The sequence below is a fragment of the Grampus griseus genome, assembly GCF_964374135.1.
Source record: "Grampus griseus genome assembly, chromosome: 13".
Classification (NCBI taxonomy): Eukaryota; Metazoa; Chordata; class Mammalia; order Artiodactyla; family Delphinidae; genus Grampus; species Grampus griseus.
Window position 1 is genome coordinate 16,576,116 of NC_139007.1, and position 21,186 is coordinate 16,597,301.

General features: G+C 40.2%; 1 protein-coding gene across 5 annotated transcripts in view; it reads right to left on the reverse strand.

Annotated features, from left to right (window-relative positions):
* IBTK (inhibitor of Bruton tyrosine kinase) overlaps positions 1-8,352 on the reverse strand; it is a 93,815-nt gene extending 85,463 nt beyond the window's left edge. For all 5 annotated transcript variants that reach the window (XM_082669174.1, XM_082669172.1, XM_082669173.1 and 2 more), the window contains exon 1: positions 8,175-8,352. The gene's annotated coding sequence lies outside the window, so the exon portion shown is untranslated. The remainder of the gene's footprint in view (positions 1-8,174) is intronic.
* Between the last annotated feature and the right edge of the window lie 12,834 nt (positions 8,353-21,186).

Consider the following 21,186-nt stretch of genomic DNA (forward strand, 5'->3'; position numbering starts at 1 on the left):
TGTAAGTCTCTCTTGCCCAAAATTCCTTGGAAGATTGCTTCACCGCCAGTGAGCACTGACTCCCCCCCCCCCCACAATCCAGGCGTTGTTTTCCCTTGAACAAAGGACATCCAAGTCGTTACTAAATTGTTTTAATTTTGTCATTTGACAGGAGAGAGAGAGGGAGGAGTGGGGGAAGGGAGGAAAGGAGAGAGAGATTACTTTGTTCCTGTGTTTGAAGTGCTTTTCAAGCCCTGGAATTGTAGTCGCCTGTCCATTTCAAAGGTAACTTTTAAAAGAAATGCACTTCAAAGCCACCTTGATATTGTTTTTCAGATGGCCGCAGTTTTGCATTATCTGCTCTGTTATTGTTGCTAATATCAATAAATTTAACTAACCATGTTAAAAACAAACAAACTTTCCACCGATAGAAAAAATTTTCACATACTGAGATATGGGGAAGTCATTCTGGCTTATACATGATTTGGCTTGAACTTTATGCTAACTAAAACAGCCTGTCTTATGGCCTGTCAAACACACATTGTACATCTGCTTTAACCATTAAAGAAGAGTGTAGCTCATCATCCAGTAACACAAAAGGCTAAGTTGCAACCCACTGCAGACGCCCACTGACAGTACATCCTGAGGGAAATTCAGGATGGGAAAAACAGGATGAAGCATTCTATGCTTTGGATCTACCGGCTCCTAGGTAGGTAAGAAGACCAGATTCTTGCACCTTCCCATACACAGGAAAACACTAAAATCATTAACATGAGATATCTGTTCTTTGTGATTAGCAGTAATCTTTTACCAAGATGTATGCTTGACTACATGTATTCAAACACTACAAGTATTTAAAACATACATAAAAAATTTTAAAGACAAAAAAGGAGAAAATTTTTCCTTAATATATCACCTCTACAAATCATTAAGAGACCAACAGAATAAAAGTCAAAGAATATGACATTTCTCAAAAAAAAAAGGGGTGGTGGTGGATTTAAATGGATTTTTAAAAAGAGACTCACATCATTCAAAAGAAATGTAAATTAAAACTATAATGAGACACCATTTTTATCTATCAGAATGACAAAGATCAAAAAGGTTGATATTACTATGTATTGACAAGGTTGTGAAGAAATAGAAACTCTACTCCATTGTTGGTGAGTATAAATCAGTACAGTGTTAATGGACAGCAATTCAGTAATATTTACTAAAATGTAAAATGCACATTCCTTCTGACTCAGTTTTACTCCCAAGAATCTATCCTGTAAAACTATATCCATGTGTGAAGTGGCATAAGTACAAGAACATTCATTGCATCACTGCATGGAAAAAACCTAAATAGTTAAAAGATAGTTGTGGCAGGTCCATTCAACAGAAGATTATTCATGTATCAAAAAGAATAAAGTAGCTATATATTTTCTAACATGAAATAATCTGCAAGATATATTGTGAAATGTCTCTTAAAACTAGATGTATCTGTAATGCCACGTATGAGAAAATGTGCATATAAATATATGTTTATGCTTGAATATGCATGAAAGATGTTTAGAAGAATACACAAGAAAATGGTTAACAGTGGTTGCTCTAGGGAAGACCACCAATGGTTGGAGACAGATATGGAAGGCAGACTTATTTTTTACTACTACTAACCTCTTCTGAATGCTTTACCATGTATATGTATACCTATTTTAAAATAAACATCTTAAAAATATAAATAAATGCTAATATATTGATTAGGGAGGCCACAGGAAAGTCTAGAAAACTCAACCATCATACATGAGCCTCTAGCTTTCTTCCAATATGCTAATGTGTCTGCTTTGCCCATTCAGATCTGGAGAAATGAAATATCATTGTCAACTACCTGAAAAGCTACTAGCCTTCAGTTTCTTCACTTCCTGTTAGAAAACTAACCACCAATATAAAATATTAGAAATTTTATATCTAGAGTGGACTACTTTACTCTAAGCATTTCTCCATCATCTTTTTATTTATAATCTCCTAATTATCTTCTTCTTTCAATATTTTTGTGCTCTGGATTTTAAATTAGTAGTCAACCCATCTATAATGCCTAGATTTTAAAGCTTTTATAGTAGAAATTCTACATAAATTCTCTTCTCCAAGGTATCAAATTAAGTTCCACAAAATACTTCTTTTCATTTTAATTTATTAAAAAAACACAGTCGGTCCTCCATATCTGCACGTTCCACAACCATGAACTGAACCAAGCTTCAACTGAAAACATTTTAAAATTCCAGAAAGTTCCAAAAAGAAAAGCTTGAATTTGCCTCATGCTGGCCAACTATTTACACAGCATTTTCAACTATAGCTGACCCTTGAACAACACAATGACCCTCTTACAGCTGGCTTTCCCTATACTAGGTTCCTGGTATTCGCGGTTCAACGTGGGCAACTTCAACCAAAGGCAGATCATGTAGTACTGCAGTACACATTTACTGATGAAAATCCGAGTATAAGTGGACCCATGCTGTTCAAGGTTCAACCATATTTACATAGCACTGACATTGTATTTAGATAGTCTAAGTAATCTAGAGATGATTTAAAGTATACTGGAGGATATATGTAGGTTATATACAAATACTATGCCATTTTATATAAGGGACTTGAGTATCTGTAGATTTTGGTATCCGTTGGGGTCCTAGAGCCAATGCCCTGGTGATACCAAGAGACTACTGTATTTATCTGAATGACAGAGGAAAAACGGTTATAAAACTATTTAGAGCGACACAAGTAAGTTTACATATATGTATAGGAAAAATTTCTGTGCACCAGCCATAAACATTCCAAATCTGTATTTTCTACTCCCATTTCAAACCACACTAAGTCAGAAATCCTAAACCTAACTAGTTCTTAACTATTCTGATTTCCCCATCTGGAAATGATAGCACAGACGCAGATAACTCCTAGTCCTTTCTAGCTCCAGTTCTGTTTCTACTAGACTATACATAAATAAGCAAAGTGTTTGGTAGTTAGTTGACACGAAGAAAAAAGTACCAAAGCCTCAAGTAGTTTAAAATGTTTAAACTGGAAAACATGACAGATGGCAAAATAGTCACGTGTAGTTAATTTCATCCCTTTGAGGCTCTAAACTTTTGCCATCTTTGTGTTTTCAGTGTCTTCCTAATACCTGAAAGGAACTACTTATGTGAATAACTCAAACCCTACAGGATATAATTAAGATACAAGAGAAAAGAATTCCCCAATTTGTTACTATACATAATTTAAACACTTAAAAGGGAAAAAAGAATATTAAATATAAACAAAAGTGATACTATACTATAATATATAATGAGAGAGGCACAGAGTACTATGAACATAAATTATGAAGGGACTAAGTGACTAAGAGCTAACATTTCTTAGAATCCTACATACTTGGATTCAAATATAGCAATGCCAGCTGTTACCAATTACATAACTCTACAAATTACATAATGTCTCCAAGGCTTCATTTCTTCTTCTGAAAATGGAGACAATGCCACCAACCTCAAAGGGTTACCGTAATGATAAATAAAGCTGCTTATCATGGTACCTGCTACCAAATGTACATTCAACAAATAGCAGTTCTGGGGCTTCCCTGGTGGTGCAGCTGTTGAGAGTCCACCTGCCGATGCAGGGGACACGGGTTTGTGCCCCGGTCCAGGAAGATCCCACATGCCGCGGAGCAGCTGGGCCCGTGAGCCACGGCCGCTGAGACTGTGTGTCCGGAGCCTATGCTCCGCAACGGGAAAGGCCACAACAGTGAGAGGCCCGCGTACCGCAAAAAAAAAAAACAAATAGCAGCTTTTATTACTATCATTTCTTCAGTAACAAAAAGATAAGAAATTTTTATTCCGAAGTTCATGTTTGGGCTTCAATGTCTCTGCTACTAGTTTCCAAGCATTCTTCTCCTATGAAACCACACATACTAAGGTTACCAATGACCTCCAAACTGCCAAGTACTTTTGGTAATGTTACTTGACTTCTCTGCTTTCGAGTCATGACCACGACATTCTCGTAAGGAATCTAGAAAGGAGTACTGAAAGCATAGGGAACCACTGAAGCATTTATGCATGGGATCTCTCTCCTACCACTTCTTCCAAGGGCATTTTCCCTTCCCCTGACCTTCAAATATTAGGCTTCTCTCAATGTTCCACCTTCAGTCTTCTTTTCCTCTCTAATTCATACGCACCCTGCGTAATTTCAATCTCTTCATGTTAACTTTAACCTGTGCTCATAATCCTCAAATCTGTCTCCTGCCCTCACATCTTTCCTAAATTCCTGGCCCAATGCCTAGCGTTAATCTTATTCATGCTTTCAACAAATGCTTATTGAAGGCAAAGAAAGCAAATACTTATTAAGCATGGGATATTTTACATGATGTGATATTTTACATCAAAGAGGTTAAGTAAGCCACCCAAATCACATTATCAGTAAAAGAGGAGTTATAATTCAAACACAGATCTATCTCACAGTAAAGTCCAAGCTATTTCTACAACACTATGCTGCCTCTTCAGTGCATCTGCAGGTCACAAGGTACTGCGAAAACAAAAATACGTAGGACTTAAACATTCTAGATATTCTAGTACAGACTCATGGACAATATTTAAGTGAAAATATAGCTCATTTGACAACTGTATTGACTGAACGAGATTTATTATCTATTACGCAGTCTCCACCATCAGTGGGGCACAGTTTGGTAGAGGAGAATGATTTTTATTTAAGCAAGTACTAAAAATATATCATGATTAAAACCTATGATAAAGATATAACAAGTGACTCATAGGAATGGGGAGTCAACAAGAGGGATAAAGGGAAGATTCCTCAAAGGAGATGAGTATGTGTTTGCCTGATAAATTCAGGGCCAGTGGGCATTTGAGGCAGAAGTAACAGTAAATATAAAAGCACTAAAATCACCTTGATCCATTCTGAAAATTCTAAGTAATTCAGAAGACAGAAATGCATATGACCTAATATATACACAGGGATGAACTAGATTATAGACAGCCTTATGTGCCTTTCTTCAGGGATAATGAAAGTGAGCAATTCAGAAACATATTTAGGGCCTTGAGTTGACAAGATGTGGTCAACTCCTAGGTTTCTGGCTTGACTACAGATAGAGCAGCCAAGAAGAAGAGTAAAGGGTAAATACTTCGTAAATTAGAAAAATAAAACAAACTGAAAACAAAAGGAACAAATAGAAATTAAAGGAGAAAATTTTTGCTTTATATGTGATGAATACAAAGTGTTGATGAGAAATTGAGGTGGAAGAGTGTAGCTAGCTACACAGGTGATTGTTAACCTTGCAGGCCGGTCCACCACAAAGGTGCCAGCCAGTAGAGGTTGAGCCCTCAACAATGGCTCACAATCCTATTTAACCTTGGTGAAGAGTTCAGTTATCTTCCAAAAACACAAATCTGATCATGCTATTCTCTCACATATCCAAGACCAAAATGGACCAATATCTATATTTCATGTGTTAATAGCCTTGTGATCTCAGGAAGAGGATGCCAGTTAGACTTGGCAACCACGTAGCACACAAAGTTCAGACTGTGAATTCAGAACACTGAGCTAGTAACCACTAACTAAATGACCCTGGGCACATAACAGCTGCCTAAGCTTCAATTCTCTCACTTGTAAAAAGGGAATAAAAACTATTTATCTCCTGAGTTGTTCTGAAAAATAAATGAGACAATTCATGCACATGTAAGCACCCAAGAAATGTTACGAAGGAAAGGAACATAGTGATATAATATATTGATCAAAAAAACAGAATAACTATATCAAAGCCCTTTCTGCTTGGAATGTTTTTACCCAAACCTTTACAGGGCTGCCAACTTATCCATGGCTTACAAACATTACATCTACCATCTTTTGAACTTTCACATGGACAAGCGTAGTGCTGTACATAAATGAACTAATTTAATCCTCTTTCCACCCTGTATTGCCCTGTATGTATTAACTAGGAATTGGGTTCCTATTATCTAAAACCTTGGTCAAGTAGCTTAATCTTCCTAATCCTCAATTTCTTCATCTGCAAAGTGATGACAACATGCCTTGTAAAAGTGTGGACCTTGACTACACATAAAGCTCCTTAAGGCAGGGAAGAGAATGCCATACTTACTCACATTTGTCACTAAATATAATATGTATTCAACAAGTAGGCTTAAATTTTTAAAGAGCTCTCTAAAATCAAAATACCTTCCTTAAAAACTTGTATCTATATTAACTGTCACAAAGCTACAAATTATAGCGACTCATAATTGATGAATTAAAAAAATTTTTAATTCCTTCTGTAAGCCCTGAAAAGAGTTCACATAATTTTAAAACATCAAGACTTACTACTTTAGGAAATTAATAATTTAGCTTTATCAATACTGTATTTTATTTTATTCTGTTTTCTCAATTATTCTCTGGGTACAAAGGATAGAAACTTCAATATTTTATTAGTGCAAAACCCAGCTTCACAATTGAACAATTCCCCAAATTCTAGGGGGCAAGCACATCTCTGGAGGTGGCAAAGAATTACTGCCCTATTAATGATAATAAAGGGACTTCCCTGGCAGTCCAGTGGTTAAGACTCTGCACTTCCACGGCAGGGGGTGCGGGTTCGATCCCTGGTAGGGGAACTAAGATACCGCATGCCACATGGCACGGCCAAAAGACGATAAAAAAAAAAGAAAGAAAGAAGATAATAAACTAACTTTGACATCATTTATAATAATTAACCAAGTAACACTGAGCTCCTATGCAATATGGTCTATTGAACTTTATGGTTCTGAAGCATAATGTAGAATTTAGCATACTGAAAGCCCTGGACAAAAGTTGTTTTTTTTAACATCTTTATTGGACTATAATTGCGTTACAATGTTGTGTTAGTTTCTGCTGTATAACAAAGTGAATCAGCTATATGCACACGTATGTGCATACGTATATCCCCATATGCCCTCCCTCTTGCATCTCCCTCCCACCCTCCTTATCCCATCCCTCTAGGTGGTCGCAAAGTACTGTGCTATGTGACTCCTTCCCACTAGCTATCTATTTTACATTTGGTAGTGTATATATGTCCATGTCACTCTCTCACTTCGTCCCAGCTTACCTTTCCCCCTCCCCGTGTCCTCAAGTCCATTCTCTACGTCTGCCTGGACACAAGTTTTTTAAAAATTTTTAAATGGAAAACCATTTTTTAAATTCCTTGAAGTAAACCGCTTTGACTAAATATCTGTACTTTCAGCAAATATCTATACTCTAATTCTTTTTAGAAAACATCTCTTTCTGCCCTTATCTGCCCTATATTAGTTTCTAAAACCTATAAAAAAAATTCAAGGAATTTAAAATAAAAAGGGCAGTGAAAAGATCAAGGAGCTATGGAAGGACGTGAATTCGCACAACATGGGCATAGAAACACTACCACTCATAAAAGTCACATTCTTTTAGTACTTTTGATAAATCTCGACTTTCAAACGCCCTACTTCCAGGCATGAGAAAAAAAAAAAAAAAGATGCTACATCAATCTCTGCTTCCTGAAAAATATCCTGTCCGGCTAACACCCTTTAAGTTTTACCACCTACGTTGGAAATCCAGAGTCACGGATACCCTGGGTTACTTGTTTCGCTGATGAACTAAAACTTTTTAGAAATCGGCAACATGATACAAGAACAAAAGGCCTCTATCCTGTGTCCCCCCATCCCCCCAAGAAAGAACAGGTCCCTTTTCACATAACAGGTAGATTCACACTGTACTTCATCGTTAGCCTCCCCAGACTTAACTAAAACTTCTGTGACGCCACGAATGGGGTAAGAGACGTGGGCGCCTCGAGGAATGGCTTCAAATTCAAGGCTCCAGGGGAAGTGACACGAGACAACTATCAAAAACTAGCAGCGCAACGTCGCTGGAGGGCTTGGCAGGCTGGACCGCAAGGTAGCGCGCCGCCCGCACAGACCATTCATTAGCTCCGGGCGGCAGCGGGGAGGCGGCCGCCGGAACCCGGGCCCCGCGGCCGGCCCCGCGCCGCCTCTCGCTGAGCCCGACAGCCTCGGCGCCGCTGCGTCCCCTCCCCGCGGCCCACCCGGGACACCGGGGCCCGCGGTCACCCGCACCCTCCGGAAAGATAACACTGTCCCGTCGCCCCACGACTCAAGGGACGCCGTTGCCTCTGCCCGTTCCGCACGGTCGGGCCGCGCCGAGCCCTCCCTCACCAGTCGCTAGATGAAAATGCTCCGGTGGTCTCCGCGGGGTGGGCACACGGTCGCGCAGGGACTCATCCTCAGTGAAGGTAGCAGAAGAAAACGAAGGGCGCCAGTGGAGGCCGGTCCCCAGGCCCGGGTCAGCTCCGGAAGCGGCTGCAGCAACAGCCGCCGCGTCTACAGACGTCTAGAGAAGGGGCAGGGAGGAAGGGCCGGCACAGGCGGGACCCAGGAATAAGGCGGGCGCTGATTGGCTGCGGCTCGTGTATGCCTGTGGAGGATTGGCTGGTGTCTGCCCAAAAGGCCTCGCGTGGCAGCGCCTAAATTATGGTCTTTCCTTGGCACCCTAAAGGAACTTGACTCCTCCGGCCTTAGGGCAGCCAGCAGTAGCCGGGGGCAGGGAAAGGCCGCGGCCGAGGACTCTAGGCCAACGGGGGGTGGTGGAAATGTCCCTCCACCACGGGGTCAGCAGTCGCCCAAGGAGAAACCTCCCTCTCCCCGCAACTAGAGACTTGGAATCCTGGATAAACCCGGGTGGAGAGACTGAGTTCTGGGGACCTGGACGGATGCCTTGGTCACCACGCAGCAGAAACCACAGGCGTAGGCATCTTGCACCTAAGAGAGTTTCCTCCCGTCGCCCTACCAGTGGGGTCAAAGGAAAGCCCAGGGCGTCGTCTCAAAGAGTCTCAGCCTCGCCTCTCCCCGGCCGCTCCCACCCCCGGTTTTTCCGGGGTCATTCCCTGGGTCAGAAGGCGTCACTACCTTCTTAGATCACTGTTTGGGGCCAGCCGCCGAGCCGGGCCAAGCCACTCACCAGGTCACGCTACTCAGTGCCTGATGCCAGGCTCGTACTACGCTTTTTACCCCTTAACTCTGCCTCCAAGGACCGTTTTAAAAATGGTCGAGTGAAAAAAATTAGGGAGGACAGCAAGTAGCCAATAATCGATACTAGGATAGCGAAAGGGAAACATCCTGCCTGGTAAGGCCTGAAACAGTAGGCTCCCAGTAAATGTTTGTTCAGGGAGGGTTACTGTAACTCAGAACAAACAACACTAGGAGTCAGGAGGTGTCTGTGCAGCTCTGCCACGTGGTCAATTATGCAAGTCACTTAGTCTCCACCTATAGAGCGACGGAGTTAGCAATAAGACGTCGTCTTAAGGGCTGCCCATTCAGCTTCACTCTTTCTGGAGCCTGCCTTGCGGAAGCCCAAAGCCACACAGCTCGTTAGTGAAGGGGAAAGGAGAATAGCTCTGCTGCTGCCCCTCCCAGTACAGTGTTCTGTCTCTTTGGCCCTTATTCTAAGTGCCCTACTTCCTTCTTTGACGTGTAACAAAAACTATTTTGTAATGTTAAAATTGAGTGATTTTGAAAATAAGCTGTGTACGATGACTTTTATATTCGTGCACAAAGAAGCTAGCAATGGCAAAGTCAATAATGTAAATGAATGCATTGACCTAAGGTCAAATCTTTTTATCAGTGTCTGGACAAGTTAATTTGCTTTTTTGAAGCCTCAGTTTCCTCATTTGTAAAACAGGAGCAATAATGCATTTTATGGTTGTGAAAATGTAATTATATAGAGATATATCACACTTAGAGTGCCTAGCACATAGTAACACTTCCTAAATGGTAGATGTTACTTTTTATAAATAAGTATTTCCTTAGCAGCAGAATTATTCCAATTCCATTCCAATTATTCCATTCATTTTAACAATAGCCAGTGTCAGGCACTTGTGGTAAGCCATAGGGATCCAATAGTGAACAAAACACTTATACACCCAGATAATCCCCCACATAATAATTTTCGGGACTTCCCTGGTGGCGCAGTGGTTAAGAATCCGCCTGCCAATGCAGGGAACAAGGGTTCGAGCCCTAGTCTGGGAGGATCCCGCATGCCGCGGAGCAACTAAGTCCAGGCGCCACAACTACTAAAGCCCACGCGCCTAGAGACCGCGAGCCATAACTACTGAGCCCGCGTACCACAACTACTGAAGCCCGCGCACCTAGAGCCCGTGCTCCGCAACAAGAGAAGCCACCGCAATGAAAAGCCCCCGCACCACAACGAAGAGTAGCCCCTGCTTGCCGCAACTAGAGAAAGCCTGCATGCAGCAACGAAGACCCAACGCAGCCAAAGATAAATAAAAATAAATAAATCTATAAAAAAGAAAAGAATTTGCAACTTTTACAAGAACTGCAAATAATACTATGATAAATTTAATCTAACTTCCCAAAGAAGTTGAACTAAGACTGGAAGAATGAGTAGGAGATAACCAGATGAAGTGGGAAAGAAAGAACGTTGTAAGCCAAGGGATGTGGAATTGCTCCCCATTTTCCTGGAAAATCAGGTGCCTTCAAAGACACTGGTAATTTGCAGGACAGAATATTGAAATGATTAGGAAATAGTACAAATGAAGTATAATTCCATTTCATTTGACGTATTGTAGATGTGTTTGGTGAAGGAAGAGATCAAAATTAGCCATTTTTTTTTTATTTTTATTTTTTTGTGTGGTACGCGGGCCTCTCACTGTTGTAGCCTCTCCCGTTGCAGAGCACAGGCTCCGGACGCGCAGGCTCAGTGGCCATGGCTCACGGGCCCAGCCGCTCCGCAGCATGTGGGATCCTCCCGGACCGGGGCACAAACCCGTGTCCCCCTGCATCGGCAGGCAGACTCTCAACCACTGCACCACCAGGGAAGCCCCCAAATTAGCCATTTAAAAAATAATTCTGTTTGTGTTTACACATAGAAGAAAGAAGAGATAGAAATATACCAATAACAATGATTATCTGTGTGGTGGGTTATGGGTGATTCTTAATTTCTATCATTTTGAATTTGTCATTCTTATTTGCACTTTTCTTACTTGATTAATTAAAAAAATCAAAGTTAAGAAAAAATAACTGACTGGAGTTTCTAAAGTAGGCTTAAAGCAAGAAATAAATCTAAGGACGGTTTTAGAAGACTGCAGTGATTTAGAGGAGAAGAAGTAGGGGAATAGGCCAGGCATCAGGAATGGAGTTTGAGATGAGGCCAAGATAGAGCACTGCAGAAGTGTTTAAGCCACACCACTTCCAACACACTCCCCAAATGCCATTTTTTCCAAATAAATTAATCGTTCTGTCCTTCATAATGAAAATGCATTGTGCTACCACTGAAGTTGTTTAGAGATAAGGAATGCCAGTGCTGTGCCTGCTTCAGCTGGTGACAGAAGAAAGAATATCAGAACTTGTATGTTTGCAATGGGCCAAAGCCCAGACCTGTTCAGGTTCTGCAGGAATGGTCACCAATACAGGAAGGTCAGCAGTGCAGCTGGCCTACAGATGACTAGAACCTTGTGGTTTGGCCTAATTATCTTTTACTTCAAACTGTCTTCCACGTGCGAACACTTGGCTGGAAGCAGCTTTCTGACACACACCTCAGTGTGACCATTAGGGAAGATAGCACTGAGCCCTCTGCCTCAAGCGCAAAATTCCCAGGTGCCCCGATGTACCCTGATATTGGCTCAGATTAGGTGAGGACTCAAGGGTATCATGATTGACAACCCTCATTAGAGTCCTGTGGTTGAAGCACAGTGACAAGTAGTTTCCCAAAAGAAGACAGGGTACACAGCAGATGAAAAGTAGACAGCTAAAGGGTGTTTCCATGCTATTAGCTCCAGGGGCTATGATCCCAGCTGCGTTCTTCCTATGTAATGATTATCCTTCCAATTCTCACTTAGAGGAGGCCACCTCCTCACAAATCTGTGACGCCTTCCCGAATGCCCTTTCCCAACAGTTATCCCGTCTTCTCTACTAGTTCTATAGCTTATTCATATTACTGTGTCTCACTGTGTTGTTTTTAGATTTATTCATTTCACATGTGGGTGCAGTAAAAGCAAAGGTTCTGAAGGCAAACTGCCTGAGTATAAAAGTTTACTCCCATTCTTACTAGCTGTGAGACCTAAGGCACGTTATATAACCCATCTAGGCCTCACCTCTAACATGGGATTAACGGTACTTCCTTCACAAAGGCCTTATGAAGTTTAATGATTTGATATATGTAGAGCTCTTAGTGCAGCTGTTAGCACCTAATAAAAGTTTACATCCCTGAACTCTTCTGGATGAATATATTTGCATGAGAGAGTTTTGAGGGGTGGGATTGGGAGACCCAAGGAATGACCCACAAGATGGCAGTGTTTGAATATAACTTTAGAACTATATAAGCTTGAAAGCAGAATCCACCAATAAATCTAAAAATTCTAGGCAAATACTGGAGAAATTCAAGACAAGTTCAAAGTCTACATGAGACAAGCAAAAATTGTGAGAAATCAAACCAATAAATCTGGCAAGCTTAGCACTCTTTTTATAATCAAAACAAACTCTATCTCCCCTTTACTATGAGAATTCGTAGGGCTCTTTTCCCAGCCCATCTTACTTAGAATTGATCGTGTTCCTTCTTTATCTAACTACATGATTAAATCAGGTCGTTGTCACCACTGCTTCCTTAAGAAGAAGAAGAGGGAGTTTGATTTAAAGATTTAAGGAGAAAAGCAAGTTTGATTTAAAATGGCAGACTGGACACATACTACAACGACATACTACATGCCACATACTACATACCACAAATCCCTAGACCTGGCGGGAAAGACATCTTTACAACTGAATTTGTGTGTGTGTGTGTGTGTGTGTGTGTGTGTGTGTGTGTGTTATGCGGGCATCTCACTGCTGTGGCCTCTCCCATCACGGAGCACAGGCTCCAGACGCGCAGGCCCAGCGGCCATGGCTCATGGGCCCAGCCGCTCTGCGGCACATGGAATCCCCCAGGACCGGGGCACGAACCCATGTCCCCTGCATCAGCAGGCGGACTCTCAACCACTGCGCCACCAGGGAAGCCCTACAACTGAATTTTAAAATTCATAAATAAGAGCACTGGAAAACAAAAGTTTAGCTATTGATGGTCCAGAACTTAGGAAGATTCCCTGAAAGATGGATAGGAGGCTGGATTGGACAGTAGAAAGTAGTAACCCATAAGATACCATAAGCGCACAACCTGCCAAGACTGAATCAGGAAGAAATAGAAAGTATGAACAGACCAATCACAAGCACTGAAATTGAAACTGTGATTAAAAATCTTCCAACAAACAAAAGCCCAGGACCAGATGGCTTCACAGGCGAATTCTATCAAACATTTAGAGAAGAGCTAACACCTATCCTTCTCAAACTCTTCCAAAATATAGCAGAGGGAGGAACACTCCCAAATTCCTTCTACGAGGCCACCACCACCTTGATACCAAAAGCAGACAAGGATGTCACAAAGAAAGAAAACTACAGGCCAATATCACTGACGAACATAGATGCAAAAATCCTCAACAAAATACTAGCAAACAGAATCCAGCAGCACATTAAAAGGATCATACACCATAATCAAGTGGGGTTTATTCCAGTAATGCAAGGATTCTTTAATATATGCAAATCAATCAATGTGATAAACCACATTAACAAATTGAAGGAGAAAAACCATATGATCATCTCAATAGATGCAGAGAAAGCTTTTGACAAAATTCAACACCCATTTATGATAAAAACCCTCCAGAAAATAGGCATAGAGGGAACTTTCCTCAACATAATAAAGGCCATATATGACAAGCCCACAGCCAACATCATCCTCAATGGTGAAAAACTGAAAGCATTTCCACTAAGATCAGGAACAAGACAAGGTTGCCCACTCTCACCACTCTTATTCAACATAGTTTTGGAAGTTTTAGCCACAGCAATCAGAGCAGAAAAGGAAATAAAAGGAATCCAAATCGGAAAAGAAGAAGTAAAGCTGTCACTGTTTGCAGATAACATGATACTATACATAGAGAATCCTAAAGATGCTACCAGAAAACTACTAGAGCTAATCAATGAATTTGGTAAAGGAGCAGGATACAAAATTAATGCACAGAAATCTCTGGCATTCCTATATACTAATGATGAAAAATCTGAAAGTGAAATCAAGAAAACACTCCCATTTACCATTGCAACAAAAAGAATAAAATATCTAGGAATAAACCTACCTAAGGAGACAAAAGACCTGTATGCAGAAAATTATAAGACACTGATGAAAGAAATTAAAGATGATACAAATAGATGGAGAGATATACCATGTTTTTGGATTGGAAGAATCAACATTGTGAAAATGACTCTACTACCCAAAGCAATCTACAGATTCAATGCAATCCCTATCAAACTACCAATGGCATTTTTCACAGAACTAGAACAAAAAATTTTGCAATTTGTATGGAAACACAAAAGACCCCGAATAGCCAAAGCAAGCTTGAGAACGAAAAACGGAGCTGGAGGAATCAGGCTCCCTGACTTCAGACTATACTACAAAGCTACAGTAATCAAGAAAATATGGTACTGGCACAAAAACAGAAATATAGATCAATGGAACAGGATAGAAAGCCCAGAGATAAATCCACACACATATGGACACCTTATCTTTGATAAAGGTGGCAGGAATGTACAGTGGAGAAAGCACAGCCTCTTCAATAAGTGGTGCTGGGAAAACTGGACAGGTACATGTAAAAGTATGAGATTAGATCACTCCCTAACACCATACACAAAAATAAGCTCAAAATGGATTAAAAACCTAAATGTAAGGACAGAAACTATCAAACTTTTAGAGGAAAACATAGGCAGAACACTCTATGACATAAATCACAGCAAGATCCTTTCTGACCCACCTCCTAGAGAAATGGAAATAAAAACAAAAATAAACAAATGGGACCTAATGAAACCTCAAAGCTTTTGCACAGCAAAGGAAACCATAAACAAGACCAAAAGACAACCCTCAGAATGGTAGAGAATATTTGCAAATGAAGCAACTGACAAAGGATTAATCTCCAAAATTTACAAGCAGCTCATGCAGCTCAATAACAAAAAAACAAACAACCCAATCCAAAAATGGGCAGAAGACCTAAATAGACATTTCTCCAAAGAAGATATACAGACTGCCAACAAACACATGAAAGAATGCTCAACATCATTAATCATTAGAGAAATGCAAATCAAAACTACAATGAGATATCATCTCACACCAGTCCGAATGGCCGTCATCAAAATATCTAGAAGCAATAAATGCTGGAGAGGGTGTGGAGAAAAGGGAACACTCTTGCACCGTGGTGGGAATGTGAATTGGTTCAGCCACTATGGAGAACAGTATGGAGGTTCTTTAAAAAACTACAAATAGAACTACCATATGACCCAGCAATCCCACTACTGGGCATATACCCTGAGAAAACCAAAATTCAAAAAGAGTCATGTACCAAAATGTTCATTGCAGCTCTATTTACAATAGCCCGGAGATGGAAACAACCTAAGTGCCCATCATCGGACGAATGGATAAAGAAGATGTGGCACATATATACAATGGAATATTACTCAGCCATAAAAAGAAACGAAATTGAGCTATTTGTAATGAGGTGGATAGACCTAGAGTCTGTCATACAGAGTGAAGTAAGTCAGAAAGAAAAAGACAAATACCGTATGCTAACACATATATATGGAATTTAAGAAAAAAAAATTTCATGAAGAACCTAGGGGTAAGACAAGAATAAAGACACAGACCTACTGGAGAACGGACTTGAGGATATGGGGAGGGGGAAGGGTGAGCTGTGACAGGGCCAGAGAGAGTCATGGACATATATACACTAACAAACATAAGGTAGATAGCTAGTGGGAAGCAGCCGCATGGCACAGGGAGATCGGCTTGGTGCTTTGTGACCGCCTGGAGGGGTGGGATAGGGAGGGTGGGAGGGAGGGAGACGCAAGCGGGAAGAGATATGGGAATATATGTATATGTATAACTGATTCACTTTGTTATAAAGCAGAAACTAACACACCATTGTAAAGCAATTATACCCCAATAAAGATGTTAAAAAAAAAAAGATACCATAAGCATATCTTATGGATGGCTATTATAATAGCAGAAAAATAGACTTTGAGACAAAAAGTATTACCAGAGCTAAAGAGGGATATTTAATAATGATCAGAGGATCAATTTCTCTGGAAGAAATAATGTGTGTGTACCTAACCATGAATGTGGATGTGCCTGATAACAGAACTTCAAAATATATGAAGCAAAAACTGACAGAACTAAAAGAATAGCTCCATAATTATAATCTCAGCGATAAAGACAACAATTGAACAAAAAAATCAGGAGATCCATAGATAATTTGAACAAGATTGTCAACCTCTGTAATGGTTGTGACCGCTACGATGGTTAACTTTATGTGTCAGCTTGACTGGGCCATGAGGTGCCAAGATATTTGGTCAAGTATTATTGTAGCTGTGTCTGTGAAAGTGTTTCTGGATGAGAATAACATCTGAAGTGGTAAACTGAGTAAAGCCGGTTGCCCTCCCTAATGTGGGTGGGCCTCGTCCAAACCTTTCAAGGCCTGAATAGAAGAAAAAGGGTGAAGAAAGATGGAGCTCCTCCTTCCTGGCTGCCTTAGAGCCGGGATATCCATTTTTCCCTTCCTTCGGATTTGAACTGAAACATCAGCTCTTCCTGTATCTCTGGCCTTCAGACTGGGACTGGAACTACACCATTGGCTCTCCTCGGTCTCCAGCTTGCCTGCCAATTGCAGATGTTGTGACTTGTCAGCCTCAATGATCACTTGACCCAATTCCATATACATAATCTGTTCTGTTGGTTCTGTTTCTCTAGAGAACACTGACTAATACAGCTTCCTTGATGTTTAGCTGTTCTCACATTCAATGACTGCAGAATACATATTCTTTTCAAGTGAACATGGTCCATTCAGCAAAATAGACCATATACTAGATCTTAAAAGAAGCCTTAATAGAGTTAAAACACTTGGAATCTAAAGAAAGTTGAATAGTATTTCATACTGAATAAAAAAAAAATACAACATAACATTTGTATGATGCAGCTAAAGTAGTGCGCACATACAGAAATTTATAGCTTTCAATATTATGTTAGTAAAGAAGAGCGATCAAAAATCAGTCACCTAAGGTTCCACATTAAGAAGCTAGAAAAAGAAAAGTGAATTCAAAGTGCGCAGAAGGAAGAAAATAATGATAAGAGCAGAATTCAATTAAATCGAAGAGAAAAAAATAGAGAAAATTAGCAAAACTGGAAGTTGTTCTTTGAAAAGATCAACAAAATTGATAAGCTCCTTGTCAGTTGTTAAGAAGAAATAAAAATTGAGAACTGTCAAGAATTTCAAGGGTTTGAGATCGTACCCTACTTGGAAAGCTAACCAGGTTAGCCTGCCACAGTTTCATGGCTGCTGGCGGACTAAATGAGATTCCTGGGCCAGAGATAGGACTTTATTGCTCATGGCACAGCAAGCAGAATGAGCTTTATGTTTGCATCACTTCCTTTAGGCCCCCAAATCCCTCAAGAATAATATAGATGTTGCCCAAGTAGACGTTGCAAACGTAGTGAGTTGGCATCCCAGCTAAGGAATTCCAAGCTTAGGGAAACTTAATATTTTAAAATATACTGCAAGTAAACCTGCCTGTTTTTTTGCCCCTGAAGTAGAAATTATCTTTATTATACTGGACAGTAAATAAACCTGTCCTCTAGTCTGGAGGAAGCCACTATCACTATTTACCAAGGCTATTTGCTATACCAACAATATCCTTGAGAAGGTAAGTGCTCTCCTCACAAGATGTGCAGAAACATGAAGACATGTAAGCAGATAGGGTTGGGGGTGGGGGGGTTCCCTGGAGAAAGAGAACCGGGCATGGCTTTCTTGACACAGAGAAGCCATTCTGGACCTAAGCCATTTTGTGATCTAAGCCTGCACAATGCTTATCCCTAACAGATCTCAGTAATTGAGATTTTAAGGGAACAAAAGAATGCAGGAACAAACAACTGTTATCAGGCAAGACAAGTGAAAATAACAAAGATAATAAATCAGCTGTAAAGACTCCCAGTTCTGTTACAGTGATAAAGGTTAGCCTGAGGCACATTCTTGAGCTCTTTTGCAGAATTCAAACTCCCCCCACCCCCACCCCCACCCCCATGCTCAACCACCAGGTCAACTGGAACTAAAGGAATGAAGACGTTGATGTTGACATTTTCTCATCCTTGTGACTTCAATCAACTAAAGCTTGGACTCTGTTAATATTTGCCCCAATTCTATGTTGAATTCTCCTCTGCTCAAGCCCCTTCATGAATATGAATACACTGCCCCACCCCTTCATTGAATATGCATGTACCCTTAGCAATTTTGCTGTTTAGGGAGACAGTGCTTTGGGAAAGATCCCTGGTATTCTCCTTACTTGCTGCAAGCAATAAATCCTTCTTTCTCCCGTTCTTTGGCTTGGTTGTGTCTTTTGACTCAATAGCCACCAAGAGGCAAACCTAGTTTTCAGGTACCAGAAACCCATGGGTAATAGTCTCTCAATAAGAATCCCAATTACCAGTTCAGGAATGAAAGAGCAGTCATCACTACAGATCCTACAGATGTTAGAAGGAAAAAATAAGAGACATCAGAAACAACATTACGTTAAAAAATCAGAAGAGTGGTTTGCCTTTGAGGAGTTGGGGATAGGGTATGAGAAAACTTTCTGAGGTGGTAGAAACACTTTGTATCTTGACAGGGGTGTGGGTTACAAAGGTGCATGCATTGTCAAAACTCAACAAATATACACTTAAAATTTGTGAATTTCATTGTTTAAATTTTACTTCAGAAGAAAAAAACACAGTAAACAATGTGAACTTTAGCAATGATTTTTATGCTGAAACATTTAGGTGTAAATTGACACCTGCAATTTACTATGTAATGCATCAAGAAATACAATTTGTATAAAAAGATGAATAGATGGTAGATATGTGATAAAACAAGTATATTAAAAATGTTTACTGTATAATCTTGGTGGATATATAGTTGTTCACAATGAAATTCTTCCAAATTTGTGGTATGTTTAAAATTTTCAAAATAAAAAGTTGGAGGAAAACAGACTTAAAAATTATATAAATCAATTACAATGTATGGACTTTATTTGGATCATAATTTGGACACATAAGCTGTTAAAAAGAATGATGAGACACTAGGGGAAATGTGAATGCTGGCTGGTTACTTGTTAATTGTTCTTATGCCTGTGTAGGAGATGCTGTCAGTTCCCAGGTCCCATGGTCACACACCCTTACTACTTAAGGGCATGCTACCCAGAATTCAGCTGTCAGCATCTGCATCTCTTTGCTGAGGGCTTTCTCTGCCTGCTGGAACTTTTGCCTGCCCTTGGGTGTCTGCAAATGCTGAGGAGTTAATGCTTGCCAGAGCAGCTTTCTGCCAATGTCTAACTTACAACCTTCCCTTTGTCTCACTTCCCCCTCTTCCCTCTTGGGTCCCCCTCTCAAATAGACTATTTGCATTCAAGTCTTTGTTTTGTTATTAGTTTCTGGAGGCACCCAAAGTATGACATTGGGATAATGGCATTTTAGTTATATTTTTTTTAATTCTTCATTTTTGGAGATATATATTGAAATATTCACAGATAAAATTATATTTTGGGGATCTGTTTCAAAATCAAGTGTTTGTAGGGAGAGCAGGTGGAGTTATGGATGAAAGAAATGGCAGAATCATGATACTGTTGAAGCTCAGTGATGGACATGGGTGTTCATTATACATTTCTGTCTACCTTGTATATGTTAGAAATTGTACTAAATGACCAGTAGGGGCTAATGATGATAAAGGGAGGTCTGTTAAGAACCTTGGGCACAAACTCTGGCCTGGGCTCTATCAAGCAGACCCACCTGAGAAAGACATTGGTTTAAAAGTTGATCAGAGAACCTGCACATGAATATTCAGAGCAAATTTATTTGTAATACTTCCAAACTAGAAACAACCAGAATGCCTTTCAGTGGGTGAACACTTAAACAAGCTATGGGATATCTGTACCTTGGAACACTAGTTGACAATGAAAAGTAACTAACTTTTTATTGTTAACTAACACAATAGTTACATCTGAAGATCTGAATAGTTAGATCTGAAGAGTTAGGATCTGAAGGGTAATATGCTGAGTGAAAAAAAGCCAATCTTAAAAGATCATTTATGACCGCATTTACATGACATTCTTGAAATGATAAAAGCATAGAGACAGAGACAGATGAATGGTTGCAGGGGTTAAGGACAATACGCAGTAGGTAGGGTAGCACAAACGAGATTTTTATACAGTGATGGACCAGTTTTGTATCTTGTTTTTGGTAGTGGGAAACTATATATCTGCGTAGATTTGTACACTCAAACTCACTCACACACATACACATAAATGAATTAATGTAAAAGGGACAAAATCCGAATAAGGTCTATGGATGGTACCAACGTCAATCTCCTTGTTTTGCTTGTGTTGTAGTTATATAAAATGTAACTATTGGGGGAAACTGGGTGAAGTGTATAAGGGACCTCTCTGAACTACTTTTGCAGCTTCCTGGGAATCTATAATTATTGCAAGATAAAAAAGGTTTTCTAAAAAGTAAAGAAATGGAAATAAAGTTTTAAAAAAAGGGCATCCAGATTTCAAAGGTAGTTAGGGTGAAGGCCCTAGGACTTAAGTTCCATATCCAGTGTTGACAGTGCAAAAGAACAAGCTTCCATTCCTCTATCCAGAAGCAGAAGGGATACAGTCTTCACTGGAAAACCCAGTAGCCTAGTTAGTACAGGCCCCGTAGCGTGTAAACCTGATTATAAGGCCCTCTCAGAAACTGTAAGGTGCCCAACATCTTAATACATTCCTTTTCTGCTTAACTAGACAATGCAGGCTCTGTTTTTTGCAGCTTTGAATGCTGGCTGGTTTTTATTCTGATGGTTTCAACTGCATATCTTAATTTTCTGAGGGATTTGAAGGGGTGATAAACAAAGCTAAAGTGTATCTCTACACACTGAAGCCACTGAGAAATTGATATCATGCTAGAAAGTAATAAGGATATGCAATATTCCTCAAGAATTTCTTTGTTTTGACCCTGATTAGAGCTGCTTGGTTACCTCTAGAAGCAGAGAGAACTGGATGGAGCTTAGGCTGCCCTGCAACG